This window comes from Dendrobates tinctorius, unplaced genomic scaffold, assembly GCF_039654945.1.
Source record: "Dendrobates tinctorius isolate UK_male_01 unplaced genomic scaffold, ASM3965494v1 ptg000007l, whole genome shotgun sequence".
NCBI classification, from domain to species: Eukaryota; Metazoa; Chordata; class Amphibia; order Anura; family Dendrobatidae; genus Dendrobates; species Dendrobates tinctorius.
The window spans coordinates 59013531-59029106 of NW_027361675.1; the positions used below are offsets into that span (position 1 = coordinate 59013531).

A 15576-nucleotide genomic window follows, 5' to 3' on the forward strand; every position below is an offset into this window, starting at 1 on the left:
CTATCCTGTGTGATACTGACTGATGAGCTGTGTATCTAATCTTATCCTGTGGGATACTACCTACTGAGCCGTATATCTAATCCTATCCTGTGTAATACTGTGTGCTGAGCCATGTGTCTAATCCTATCCTGTGTGATACTGACTGCTGAGCCGTGTATCTAATCCTATCCTGTGTGATACTGGGCTCCCCCTGCAGTCTGTGTCAGAGGGTGGTCTGTATTGGCACGGTAATAAATTGTGTTATTTCCAGCTTTACAGAAGGACAGTAACACCATAGAAATGATAAGAATAATAGGCCAAATTGGTGAATTGGAAAGCGTGGGGTTAAAATTTCACCTCACAACATAGCCTATGACGCTCTCGGGGTCCAGGCATGTGACTGTGCAAAATTTTGTGGCTGTAGCTGCGACGGTGCAGATGCCAATCCCGGACATACACACATACATACACACACATTCAGCTTTATATGTTAGATGGCATTGCCCCATCTAGAAATTACTTTCAAAATTTTGTAAATGGTCATTTGGACATCGTTTTGTTGCCAGAAGTTACAAACAAGCAACTTTTGAAAACAAAACAAGTTGTATTGATGTGAAAACTGCGGCACTACAGTACTGGATATGAATTCACAACCATCAGAGACTATATGTACAGAAATACACAATGAACAAATCAGAAAATCAATTGAAGTTTCATTATCAGAAATCCATTGTTTGTGATAACATAACAAGCATTTGATAGAAACATAAAGGATGTTCTTACTATAGAGTGTATTATGCATTTCTTAGCAAATACTCAACTCATAACCTTGTGACACACATTAATGGCTTACACGGGAAGAATAAAAGCAATACATATTGCCATTAGTCTCTCCTAATGGAGTAGACTCAAAGGGAATTAAACTTAAAGGTCTGCCTTTCCGGTCCAGCACTCAACTAATCTAACCTCTTATAAAGTTGCTAGCTGATATCCAGGTCTAAATTGACATTCACTTTCAACCTTTTATTGATTAATATAAGCTTCATAGTATGATAATATCTCCTGTCAAATTTCATATTGTATGATTCGAATCTAGAGAACTTGATACAACTGCGAGGTTGGAAGACAAGGAACTTGCCGTTGAAAAGTAACAAAGGATTTTATTGTATTCAATTTTTCCTTTAAAAATATTTCACTTATTTTATATTTTTTTAAATTAATGTATTGATAAAAAAAGAATCAAACACATCAGATATACTGTAATTGTTCTTTGTTATTTTAAGCAACTAAATATTAGGTCCCGGTGTTCACATTGTATTACTGACATCATATTATGCATTGATGCATTACAAAGTACTAAGGCCTCTTTCACACATCAGGTTTTCGCCGTCAGGCGCGATCCGGCGCTTTTGACAGAAACCGGATCCGGCGAAATGCAATGCCGGATCCGGTTTCCCCCCCATTGACTTGCATTTGCGCCGGATCGCGCCGGATGGCCATGCGTTTCACTTATTTTATATTTTTTTAAATTAATGTATTGATAAAAAAAGAATCAAACACATCAGATATACTGTAATTGTTCTTTGTTATTTTAAGCAACTAAATATTAGGTCCCGGTGTTCACATTGTATTACTGACATCATATTATGCATTGATGCATTACAAAGTACTAAGGCCTCTTTCACACATCAGGTTTTCGCCGTCAGGCGCGATCCGGCGCTTTTGACAGAAACCGGATCCGGCGAAATGCAATGCCGGATCCGGTTTCCCCCCCATTGACTTGCATTTGCGCCGGATCGCGCCGGATGGCCATGCGTTTCATCCGGTTTTCGCCGGATCCGGCAATGTGTCGCGATCCGGCGTCTGGAAAAAACGGCTACTGTAACGTTTTTTGTCTCCGGCGAAAAAGCCGGACACGCCGGATCCGGCGCGTCCAGCTTTTTCACACAATGAAAGCCTATGAGCGCCGCAATGCGCCTGATCCGGCGAAAGCCGGATCCGGTGGCCGGATCCGTTTTTTTTGGTCTGAGCATGCTCAGTAGCTCTGCCCACAAGACATATATAAAAGCAAGACAGTGGGACCCACAGCCACACCCAACATGCCACCCAAGAAAGCAACCAAGCGCAGCAGGAGAAGGCAGGAGACCACTGCAGCACCATCAGCACCACCACCACCCCAAATGGAGCAGCAAATGGAACATGCTGAGGAGGGGAGGCCAGCAGCAGATGAGAGATGGTAATTATCAAATCCCCCATTCCTCCAAACTAGGGCTATTGAATATCAAGATATTCATTGGCCCTTTGTTTCTCTTTATTCAACAGCCACCCAATAGATGCAGCAGCAGCAGCAGCAATGGCAGCAGCTGGAACACCACCCACAGGCATGGAATGTGGCCACCAGGAAGACAGCACATCATCTTCTGGGAGCCCTCCCTCGCATCGTCAGCGTTTGACGGTAAGTTTTTATTTCCAAAATCCATCATCTCTGTAATATATGTCTATTCATTGCCTTTTATTTCAAAACAGGATTCACAAGATGAAGAGGAGCTCCCAGAAGAAGAAGGAAGGGGTGGACAGACACTTGGAGTGGGCTCACAATTGGTAAGTTTTTTGCATCAAACGCAGAAACACAACATCACACTACACACAACACATAGAAAACAATGTTCTGCAGACCACACACAGCAAACAAATGCCTACATCCAAAGACATAACATTTTTTGTTTTCTTCTCTAGTCTTCCCAATCTGGTGCTCGGCCAAGAGGTCCTCGCAGTGCCTCCCAGGGTCGTCGGCGACAGCAACGCGGCGGTCACCAGCGTGTAAGTATAAATATTTTTGCTTTGTTTTTTTGCACTTTTTATTTCATTTCTTTTGTGGAGGCTAATTATGTTATTTTTGTCTTTTTCTTTAACAGCCTTCACAGCGTGCTCCTGACTCTGACGGTGAGGATGGAGGACTCGATGTGGACCACCTCATCGATCTCGTCAGAGAAAGGTAGCCGCTCTGGAATATGGCTGACCGCCGCCACGCTGACCTTATCGTTACCCGACGACTCTGGGAGGAAATCTGTTCGCTCCTTGTGGGCCGCTGGGAGGACCTCGATGTTCGGGCCCAGATTAAAGAGCGTAAGTATATACAGTACCGGTTGCTTGATGTAAACCAGTGTTTCCCGAACTCCAGTCCTCGTGGTCCCCACGGATCATGTGTTCAGGATTTCTATTTACTATGGAAATCCTGAAAACATGACCCCTGGGGACCATGAGGACTGGAGTTTGTGAAACACTGATGTTGTATACTAACCACTCCTTTCTCGTTTCAGGGAACAGAATTGTGAATCGGTGGAGGTATGTGAGGGATCATTTCAAGAAGGAGTTCAATAAAGAGATGCGGGCCCCGAGTGGATCTGGAGGACGCAGGAGCAAGTACAAGTACGCACAAGCCCTGTCGTTCCTCCGGGAAACAATGGTCACTAGAAGGTAAATATTACACACCACATGTGAAAAAAAATGTTAGATGTAACTTTTTTTTTTCAGCCAGGGCCATACCATGTCAGTATTTTAATTGTTTTTTCTTCTCTTTATTCCACAGCACGGTGAGCAGCACTCGGGAGCCTGCACGATTGGACCCTTCTGAGGCGATCCCTGAGGAGACCGGCACCGAGGGACACTTCGACCGCCCCGGTACATCTGCACCTTCCCAGCCTTCCCACACATTCGACCCATCTGTCCCATCCACCAGCACAGGAGCATCGTGGCCGCCTACATTACATGAAGCTGCTGGTGAGGAGATCGCTTTCCCTTTACCCCACCCTTCTGCCCCTGCCACCTCTAGTACACCTGCGGGTACTGGGCGGCAGCGGCAGAGGGGTCAGGAAAAGAGTTATGCGCCAGAGTTCTTGCATCTGAATGCATCTTTCCAGAACTGTCTAAAAGTCTTGTCAGAGCAAATCTCCGCAGGCTTTCAGCAGATCAACTCCAGCATTCTGGAGGTGAAGACACTTCTGCAAACCATGCATTCAGAAGCAAGATCTTCGCCAAACCACACCTTTTTCAGGTCTGTTGTGGAGCGCATGGCAACACTATCTCCTACCCAGCAGATGCATGTAATGCATTCGTGCCACGGTGCTCTACAGCAGGTTACCTCCCAACCTCCACCTCCCACCACTGTAGTTCCTCCACCTACACCCCCTCCAGCCACTTTCCATCCTCCCCCTCCTATTACATCTGCACCCCCTCCAGCCACTTTCCATCCTCCCCTTCCTATTACATCTGCACCCCCTCCAGCCACTTTCCATCCTCCCCCTCCTATTACATACCAGCAACCTCACCAGTACCAGCAACCTTCCCAGTACCAGCAACCTCCCCAGTACCAGACATCTCCCCACTTCCAGCAACCTGCCCCGTACCAAACTCCTTCCCCGTACCAAACTCCTTCCCCGTACCAAACTCCTTCCCCATACAACTTTCCATCAACATCATCTGCTCCTACAGTCCCTGCCCAACCCTCCACTCCACCGCCCACCACCTCTTCTGCCTCCCACATGTCCACCCATTCTGTATCTTTTTCCACACCATCACCTCTAACTGTTCCTTCCCCACCACGATCCCAGTCCTCTCTCCACACTCCCATTGTCGAAGTGTCCCGCAGCCCCTCCAGCAGTATTTCCACCCCACACTACACCGAGTTATAATGTTTTTTTTGTAATAAAAATGCCCATTTGGTTGGTTTCAAACCTTTATTAAAAAAGTTTTTTTATCTTTAAAAACAGTTTACACAAAAAAAAATATTTTAAATAAAAGTTAAATTATTGTTTACACTGGTTGTCTGTCATTTCTTTCTGCGGCGAAATATGTTTAAAAAAAAGGTTAAATACAGGGTATTTAAAAGGTAAAAAGGTATTCAAAACCAGGTATATAACTGTGGGTAAATTTTAGCTTTTTGCCACAGTTGTGTTCCTGGTTGTGTTTGAAGCAAAGTATTTCACCTGAAAAGTTGTGTTTATTGTTGGTGATTTCCTAACAATGTACACAACTTTTGTTAAAAGGTGAAATACTTTGCATAAAACACAACCAGGTACACACCTGTGGCCTAAAGCTAAAAATAGTAAGACCATGACAAGATAGCCAACTTTGGTTGGCAAAGGTATATACTGTTGGTCCAGAAGGTACACAAGTTTGGTTAGGGCACAAATCTTTCACACTCTGTCATCCTGCCAGTGTACTCTGCCTTGAGGTGACATAAAGTATAGTGCAAAATTGTCCCTCATTACTGAAACCGTCACAGAACTTCTAGTGGTAATATTTCCAATGACAACATCCATCTTCGCCAGTAACTTGCTCTTCTCTCCAACCTGCACTTTCTCCTCTACAACCTGTCAAAGAAGGGCTGTAGGAACATGCTATATATAGTTTTCCAGTAGCCAATCCCGTTCGGAAGGCCAAAAGGGTCAATTTTAAAAACCGGATCCGGCTTAATCCGTCGAAAAATGGATAGAAAAACGGATGAACCGGATGAGACGGATCCGGTTTTGTCTGTCAAGAACAAGACGGATCCGGCAGAAAACCGGATCCGGCACATCAGGTTTTACAAAACATTTGCCGGATCCGGCATTCCGGCACGACGCCGGATCGCGCCTGACGCCGAAAACCTGATGTGTGAAAGTAGCCTAATCCATGACCTACCATTGCACTATATAGAAACCATTTTTTATATATTTGTAGTTATTATCATCAATCACAGTGCTTAAAATGAACCAATAGGAAAAATGTCCTATTGTTGCCGGATGCCGGCCAGCAGATCTTTGCTGGCTCACTTCGCATGCGCCCACCATTTTCTCCCAGAAAAATACTTCAGGGGACTTCACGGAAGGTTGCAAGGACAACGGAGGTACCGGGGGGATTGGGGGACCCTATTTCTCACTGCTCTGATGTGCGATCACATCAGAGGAGAGAGCAATTAAATGGAAAATCAGACTTTTTTTTGTGGTCGCCATTATACCGTTAATAACAGCGATCGCCACATCGAGCGCTGTAAAAATCGACACAAATCATGTTCTCTGGGGTCTCAGCTACCCCCCCGGTAGTCGAGACCACAGAGAAATTCTGACTCTGGGGGGCTAAACACTTATTCCTCAATGCCATTAATTAACGGCGCTGTTGATTAAGTACCCTTAACTGCCGCCATTAAAAGAATATCAGCAGTCGTTAAGGGGTTACATATTTACTGAAAATTTTGGAATCTGTCAGCAAGTTTTTTCTATGTAATATGAGATGAGAATGATATAGGGGAAGAGACCCTGTTGATGTTACAGTTAACTGGCTGCCATATGTAGTTTTAATGAAATCAGTGTTTTGTCACCAAGATATTATCACTAGAAGACTTGTTGTCTCATGTGATGTAGTGATCGGTGTAACCCTGCCCCTCCCCAGATTGGCAGCTTTCTGCCAATGTATAGGATACTCAGAAAGCTATTAATCAGTGATGTGGGTGGGGTTATACAGAGCTCAGCATTCAAAGAACTGCTAGATCTGCAGCAGAGAAAACAGTGATTTTATCAAAATGACAGCAAGCAACTCAATAAGAGACACAATGCTGGATTCATAGCCTCTGCCGCTACACCATGTTGCTCTCAGATTACATCGCAAGAAACTTGGTGGCTGATATCAGTCAAGATAATTTGTATATAAACAATCAAAATAATATTATATATGTGTCTAATATATAAAGCTCAAGTGTGTATATGTATGTATGTATGTATGTGTGTGTATGTATGTATGTGTGTATGTCCGGGATAGGTATCCGCACCGTCGCAGCTACAGCCACAAAATTTGGCACAGTCACACGTCTGGACCCCGAGAGCATCCTAGGCTATGTTGTGAGGCAAAATTTTAACCCCACGCGTTCCAATTCACCCAAAAAATTTGCCCCTGTCTACATACTGGGGAAAAAGTGTGTGCGTGTCAAGCCCCGCCCCTCATTATGATGTCATAATGCCCCTATCCACATACTGGGGAAACAGTGTGTGCGTGTCAAGCCCCGCCCCTCATTATGATGTCATAATGGTTGCCATGGCGATGCTGATGTCATCATAGGTTGCAAGCCCCGCTGCTCATTATGATGTCATAATGGTTGACTATGGGATGGAGGATGTGTGATGGGTATATGGGCACTGGACTATGGTATGGAGGATATGTATGACGGGTATATGGGCACGGGACTATGGGATGGCGGATATGTATGATGGGTATATGGGCACGGGACTATGGGATGGAGGATATGGATGATGGGTATATGGGCATGGGACTATGGGATGGAGGATATGGATGATGGGTATATGGGCATGGGACTATGAGATGAAGGATGTGTGATGGGTATATGGGCATGGGACTACGGGATGGAGAATGTGTGATGGGTATATGGGCATGGGACTACGGGATGGAGAATGTGTGATGGGTATATGGGCACTCAACTATGGGATGGAGGATATGTATGATGGGTATATGGGCACGGACCTATGGAATGGAGGATATGTATGATGGGTATATGGGCACGGCACTATGGGATGGAGGATAATTATAATTTGTTATAACTAACCACAGTTAGTTACTATGCCCGGGCAGCGCCGGGTTCTTCAGCTAGTATATATATATATATATATATACATATACACAGTTGTGCTCAAAAGTTTACATGCCCGGCAGAATTTTTGCTTTCTGGGCCTTTTTCCAGAGAATATGAATGATAACAACAAATCTTTTTCTCCACTCATGGATGGTGGTTGGGTGAAGCAAATTATTGTCAAACTACCGTGGTTTCTCTTTTTAAATCATAATGATAAACCAAAACATCCAAATGACCATGATCAAAAGTTCACATACCTCAATTCTTAATACTGTGTATTGCCCCTCTAACATCAATGACAGCTTGATGTCTTTTGTAGTAGTTTGGGATAAGGTTTTTTTATTTTCTCAGATGGTAAAGCTGCCCACACATCTTGGGAAAAAGCCTCCAGTTCCTGTAAATTTCTAGGCTGGCTAGCAAGAACTGCGCACATGAGATCTCTCTAGAGTGGCTCAATGATATTGCGGCTGGTCAGGAGACTGAGATGGCCACTCCAGAACCTTCACTTTGTTCTGCGGTAGCCAATGACAGGTCGACTTGGCCTTCTGTTTTGGATCGTAGTCATGTTGGAACTTCCAAGTACATCTCATGCGCAGCTTCTGGGCTGATGATTGCAAATTTGCCACCAGTATTTGCTAATAACATGCTGCATTCATCTTTCCTTCAACTTTGACCAAGTTTCCTGTGTCTTTGTAGCTCACACATTCCCAAAACATCAGCGATCCACCTCCGTGCTTTACAGTAGGAATGGTGTTCCTTTCATCATAGGCCTTGTTGACCTCTGTCCAAATGTAATGTTTATGGTTGTGGCCAAAATGTTCAATTTTGGTCTCATCACTCCAAATTACCTTGTTCCAGAAGTTTAGCAGCTTGTCTCTGTGCTGTTTTGCATATTGTAGGTGAGATTCTTTGTGGCATTTGAACAATAATGGCTTTCTTCTAGCGACTTGACCATGCAGCCCATTTTTCTTCAAGTGCCTCCTTATTGTGCATTTTGAAACAGCTACACTGCTAGTTTTCAGAGAGTCCAGTATTTCAGCTGATGTTATTTGAGGGTTTTTCTTTGCATCCTGATCAATTTTCCTGGCATTTGTGGACCAAATTTATGCTGGTCTACCAGACCATGGTTATGTTTTACAGAGCCCCTGATTTTCCATTTGTTAATCACAGTTTGTACGCTGCTGACTGGTATTATCAATTCCATGGAAATCTTTTTGTATCCCTTTCCTGCTTGATACAGTTCAACTACCTTTTCCTGTAGATCCGTTATTTTGCTTTCCCCATGACTCACAATCCAGAAACATCTGTAAGAGTCTGTCTGAATCCCAGAAACTCACTCAGCTTTTATGCACACACACTGATTACAAGCAAACAGGTCACAGGTAAGGATGTTACCTTCAGTAGCCATTCAAGACCATTTGTGTCAACTTCTGTACATGCTATCAGGCCAAAATCACCAGGGTATGTAAACTTTTGATCAGGGTCTTTTCGATGTTTTGGGTTGTCATTATGATTAAAAAGAGAAAGCACAGTAGTTCAACAATAAATGACTTCACCCAGCCACTAACCATGAGTGGAGAAAAAGTTTTGGTGTTATTCATATTCTCTAAAAAAATGCCAAGAAAGCAAAAATTCTGCTAGGGTATGTAGACTTTTGAGCATAACTGTGTATATATATATATATATATATATATATATATATATATACTGTATATGAACAACGACAAAGCAAAGTCCAGCAATAACGTGAGCAATCCAGGATGCTGTTAAAATTTTTTTTCTTTTTATTCATAAATCCATTAAAATGCAATGGTCCAAGTAGTTCAAAACAGCAATAACGCAGGAAAGTCGTGCTATCTGCACGACTTTCCTGCGTTATTGCTGTTTTGAACTGCTTGGACCATTGCATTTTAATGGATTTATGAATAAAAAGAAAAAATTTTTTAACAGCATCCTGGATTGCTCACGTTATTGCTGGACTTTGCTTTGTCGTTGTTCACATTTGTATGGATGGACTCCTACATCCAGATCCGGGCACAACGGAGTTAACCAGGTCAGCTGAGGTTCCAGGTGGTTCACAGGAGTGAGCTGGTCTACATTGTTGGATTTATTTATATATATATATATATATACATACAGTATACATATATATACCGTATATATTGGAAGCAGCATTGAAAAATTGGTAGAAAGGTGAAATGAGCAATTGTAAGTACACAGTGCTATATAATATGATAATAGCAATATATTAAGGTAATAAAAACGTTGATGGGGTGCTTCTTTAACCAAATTTGCCAGACCAGCTCTTTAAAGAATTCAAAGAATGACCTGTTGTTTGTATCAACTTTTGGGTCATATTTTTTACTTGTCACAATCTGTATTAAAAATAAAACATAGAAATCTTTCAATATACATACTGTCCACTTGTGTCTTTAATTTCCTGTAGTTTTGAGATATCTACATGCACGTTAGCCGCAATGAAGAGACTCTGACCCTATCTTTTGTATGGAAGCATCTAATGAGGGTGTACATATGTCATTGTGAAGGGCAGGAGAGCAGGGTCAACTGTGACATCACCTTTTGTGATTGGTGGATCCTGTGTTACCAGCCGTGTATAGAGTTGTTATCTTTCATTGTAAACCTGCCTCTGATGATAAGGAAACTGCTGTAAATGCTTCCTCAACAGACATGAAATGTGAGTCTATAAAAGATCTAGTGGCCACAGTGAAAAATAAAAGATTGTTTTAAAAAAAAAAAAAAATACAAATTTTCATATAAAAAAAGACCAAATGAAAAAAGCATGTAAAACTAAACCTGATCTAAAGGAGAGGTCATTGTGTTATGGTAGAATGCCTTTACGTAACATGGTAGGAGAAACTGATACAATGTGTTATGTCCAGTGCAGAGTCTGTTGCTGTACATTGTATCATTTGTAAGGCAAAACACCTTTGTGTATGATCGTTATAAAAAATTATTTCTTGATTTTGTCATAATTTTTGATAGCTATAAATATGTGCACTGGAGCAGAACTTGACATCTTTTCTTAGGATGAACAAGAGGCTGCAGATGTCTCAGGCATCTGTTAGTGAAGCTGCAGCAATGTGACGGACAGTTACTTGGCTTTTCACATTCTTTTGCAGTTATTTATTAGATATGAAAGACAACCAATTATAATCACAGCCTCATAATGCTTTTATGAGTTTTTTTTACCTAGCTATACGAGCTATACAGCACAGTATCTAAAGATGAAAAAGAAAGCCGCCTTTTCATCAGTGACATTCTATTTATCCACCTCCATTGAAGGCGGCAACAGCAGATCTGGGAAAGGCAGAATGTCGGATCCATAATTCTTTGCAGCAGCTGTTACAAGCTCATAAGTCGTTGCCTTCACTCTCCTGATATTCATAACTTGGTAACCTATTAATAGTAAAATATATATTACGTCACTAAGGATAAAAAGCAGATCCATTTAAATTCTGCAATATAATCTCTTAAGAAAGTTAGTTTTTTTTAATTTTCCAGAGTAAATGCCTCCTAGCCTTATATACTGTAGAAGTAGACATAGTATGAGACTAGGGACAAACATATGACTTGTATGGATTAGGCCCTCCTTATGCCGCCAAAACAACTCAGAAACGCTGCGGTATGTTCTCTACAAAAACTCTGAGCATGTCCTATAATATCTGGCACCTAGATAATAGCAATAAGTCCCTCAATCCTGTAACTATAGAGGTGTGGGATCCATAGATCAAATGTATTTTTCTAGCACAAGCCACAGATGTTTCATCAAATTGAATTCTAGGGAATTTAAAGGCCAAGACAGGACCTTCTACTTTTGTAGTGTGGCAGAATGCATTATCCTGCTAAAAAGGCAACGGTTTTACCGAATATTATTGCCATAACGAGGCGTATTTAGCCTGCATCACATCGCTCCCATGAGCTTTCCTTTTTACCAGTTGCCCATCCACATGACATGTAAGAATACCTGTTTCATGAGACCTAGCTTATTCCACCAATGGTCCTGTTGGGTAGAGTTGAGCGACTTTTGGTTTTTTAGGGTCGAGTTTCGTTTCGTGAAACCCGACTTTTCCAAAAGTCGGGTCGAGCAAGATCGTCCGATTATAGGGAAAAGTCGGGGTCGTCCCGAAACACGAAACCCAATGTAAGTCAATGGGGAATAAAAGTCGGCAGTGAGAGGAGGACAGGAAACACACCTACAGTGCCCATTTGAATGCCAAAAGCATCAATTCTTCTTACTTAAGCTTGTCAACCTTCATTAACTTCATAATACAAGTTACGCACTGAAAAATGGGGGTTATTTGGCTAAAGTTGTGGGGGGGGAGGGCTGGCTCCAGGTTTTCATGTGCCCTGGGCGAAAGAGCGCCCCTTTAACACATACCACAACTCATCATGCTCCGATACGGCAGAGAAATAGCGGTATAGTACAATGAAAAATACTTCACTTTTTACATCTCATGACGAGGCCCATTTATTTCTCCATACAGAATCATTGGTCCCATATAATGTTTGAAACAGTATATGATGAGCTCCACATAATGCTACAGTATATGTTGGTCCCCATGGATGAAGCTCCACTGTCTTATGGGCCCAAATAATGCTCCAAACATAATGGGCCCCATTTCTAATGCTCTAGTGTATAATGGGCCCTGTAAATGCTTCTCCAGTGTCTGATGTCCACCTTTGGAATGTTCCAGTGTATGGTGGGCCCCATCTATCATTCTCCAGAGTATAGTGCTCCCCAAAAATTGCTGTCCCAACATTGAAAACAATCAAATAAGTCTCCTCGCTAGGGAATCCCTGTACTAGTCTGGACTCCTCGTCGTCCCCATCTTCCATCTCACTGCACAGTATTTCAACCTTGCAAGTGCTGTGATCCTGAGCAAGCAGGGGGGGCCCACTCGTTGGCGACGGCACTGGCACAGGGCCCCTGATAGTACGGTGGTGTGTCTGATGGCGGGTGGGCCGAACCTGCACTTTCATCTGCAGCTTGCTCTTTGTCACCGTGTAAGATGGAACTGTATATGGGAAGGGTAACCTGAGTTTCATCAGGGTCAGATTCAGGCCGTGTAGCGTGCGAGGGGAATGTAGTGGTCTGGGTCAATGTACCAGCAGATTCATCGAGCAGTGGCTGGGCATCAGTGCACTTGTGTCGCCCCCAGGAGTACGGTCGCCACAGTGGCATTACCTTCCTCCTAGGGAGTGTGATGTCATGCTTGGGAGCAACGAAGGATCTCTCTAGCAGGTTAACTGATTGGGCGGCGTTATTCCCACGAGTCATGACCCTCCAAACAGCGTTCATGAAGGCAAAGTGTTTGTTTTACGTGGGCAGTATGGTTGCAAAGCTGAACCTTAAAGGAATGTCCAGAAGGACACCACCAGGAGTGGAGCCTACGGTTTAATTCGACTCCACCTGGGAAACCTCAACCATGCAAGCTACAGAAAAGATGCACAGATTGCAAGCTTAATTCCGTTAACAAACGAGACTCCGTCATGCCCCGCGGTCCGAGTCCGACTTACTAGAGGGACACGTGAGGCTCTGGCACATGAGATTGGCCAATAACTGGTGTGTCATGCCCTTACATGTCCGTGGCTGCATGTGCGCTACACTGAAAAGGCCAGCGTTTGTCGCTTACAGGTGAAGATAACCCGCTGAACAACGTTAGTGATGGGGATCTGTGTTTACAATTATTACCCGCAAACGCTGATTTACCAGTAAGTGCAGGTCAACCGCAGTTCCAGAAATAGGCCTAACCATCATTCATGAAAAAATGAAAAACTTACGTGTGCAAACCACAGGTGCTGTAGCTTGCTTAACAGCTCGCCAACCGTTCTCAGGCCCAGTATGGCTTGTAGGTGATTGCACAAAGGTGAGAAAGGGTACCGTATCCCCAGATAACAAGTAAGGATAGCGTACACATTCAAAATATATGTCTATACATCAGGAGGCAGGCTCAGACGGTGTTAGGACCAGTATGGCTTGCAGGTGATTGCACAAAGGTGAGAAAGGGTACCGTATCCCCGGATAACATGTATGGATAGCTTACACATTCAAAATATATGTATATACATCAGGAGGCAGGCTCAGACGGTGTTAGGCCCAGTATGGCTTGCAGGTGATTGCACAAAGGTGAGAAAGGGTACCGTATCCCCAGATAACATGTATGGATAGCGTACACATTCAAAATATATGTCTATACATCAGGAGGCAGGCTCAGACGGTGTTAGGCCCAGTATGGCTTGCAGGTGATTGCACAAAGGTGAGAAAGGGTACCGTATTCCCGGATAACCTGTATGGATAGCGTACACGTTCAAAATATATGTCTATACATCAGGAGGCAGGCTAAGACGGTGTTAGGCCCAGTATTGCTTGCAGGTGATTGCACAAAGGTGAGAAAGGGTACCGTATCCCCGGATAACAAGTAAGGATAGCGTACACATTCAAAATATATGTCTATGCATCAGGAGGCAGGCTCAGATGGTGTTAGGCCCAGTATGGCTTGCAGGTGATTGCACAAAGGTGAGAAAGGGTACCGTATCCCCGGATAACATGTATGGATAGCGTACACATTCAAAATATATGTCTATACATCAGGAGGCAGGCTCAGATGGTGTTAGGCCCAGTATGGATTGCAGGTGATTGCACAAAGGTGAGAAAGGGTACCGTATCCCTGGATAACATGTATGGATAGCGTACACATTCAAAATATATGTCTATACATCAGGAGGCAGGCTCAGACGGTGTTAGGCCCAGTATGGCTTGCAGGTGATTGCACAAAGGTGAGAAAGGGTACCGTATCCCCGGATAACATGTATGGATAGCGTACACATTCAAAATATATGTCTATACATCAGGAGGTAGGCTCAGACGGTGTTAGGCCCAGTATGGCTTGCAGGTGATTGCACAAAAGTGAAAAAGGGTACCGTATCCCCGGATAACATGTATGGATAGCGTACACATTCAAAATATATGTCTATACATCAGGAGGCAGGCTCAGACGGTGTTAGGACCAGTATGGCTTGCAGGTGATTGCACAAAGGTGAGAAAGGGTGCCGTATCCCCGGATAACATGTATGGATAGCGTACACATTCAAAATATATGTCTATACATCAGGAGGCAGGCTCAGACGGTGTTAGGCCCAGTATGGCTTGCAGGTGATTGCACAAAGGTGAGAAAGGGTACCGTATCCCAGGATAACATGTATGGATAGCGTACACATTCAAAATATATGTCTATACATCAGGAGGCAGGCTCAGACGGTGTTAGGCCCAGTATGGCTTGCAGGTGATTGCACAAAGGTGAGAAAGGGTACCGTATCCCCGGATAACATGTATGAATAGCGTACACATTCAAAATATATGTCTATACATCAGGAGGCAGGCTCAGACGGTGTTAGGCCCAGTATGGCTTGCAGGTGATAGCACAAAGGTGAAAAAGGGTACCGTATCCCCGGATAACATGTATGGATAGCGTACACATTCAAAATATATGTCTATACATCAGGAGGCAGGCTCAGACGGTGTTAGGACCAGTATGGCTTGCAGGTGATTGCACAAAGGTGAGAAAGGGTGCCGTATCCCCGGATAACATGTATGGATAGCGTACACATTCAAAATATATGTCTATACATCAGGAGGCAGGCTCAGACGGTGTTAGGCCTAGTATGGCTTGCAGGTGATTGCACAAAGGTGAGAAAGGGTACCGTATCCCAGGATAACATGTATGGATAGCGTACACATTCAAAATATATGTCTATACATCAGGAGGCAGGCTCAGACGGTGTTAGGCCCAGTATGGCTTTCAGGTGATTGCACAAAGGTGAGAAAGGGTACCGTATCCCCGGATAACAAGTAAGGATAGCGTACACATTCAAAATATATGTCTATACATCAGGAGGCAGGCTCAGACGGTGTCAGGCACAGTATGGATTTGACGGCCCAGATTACACAGCGGAGG

At 43.5% G+C, this 15576-nt stretch overlaps 1 protein-coding gene and 1 long non-coding RNA gene across 7 annotated transcripts in view; one reads left to right on the forward strand and one right to left on the reverse strand.

The window, feature by feature from the left end:
- Positions 1-15576, forward strand: part of AUTS2 (activator of transcription and developmental regulator AUTS2) — a 2002816-nt gene that overhangs the window by 1108349 nt on the left and 878891 nt on the right. The gene's annotated exons all lie outside the window — the stretch shown is intronic.
- The window catches only part of LOC141088797 (uncharacterized), a 38376-nt gene continuing 33712 nt past the window's right edge, over positions 10913-15576 (reverse strand). Inside the window, exon 3 of the long non-coding RNA XR_012232064.1 lies at positions 10913-11017. This is a non-coding gene — a long non-coding RNA (uncharacterized lncRNA). The remainder of the gene's footprint in view (positions 11018-15576) is intronic.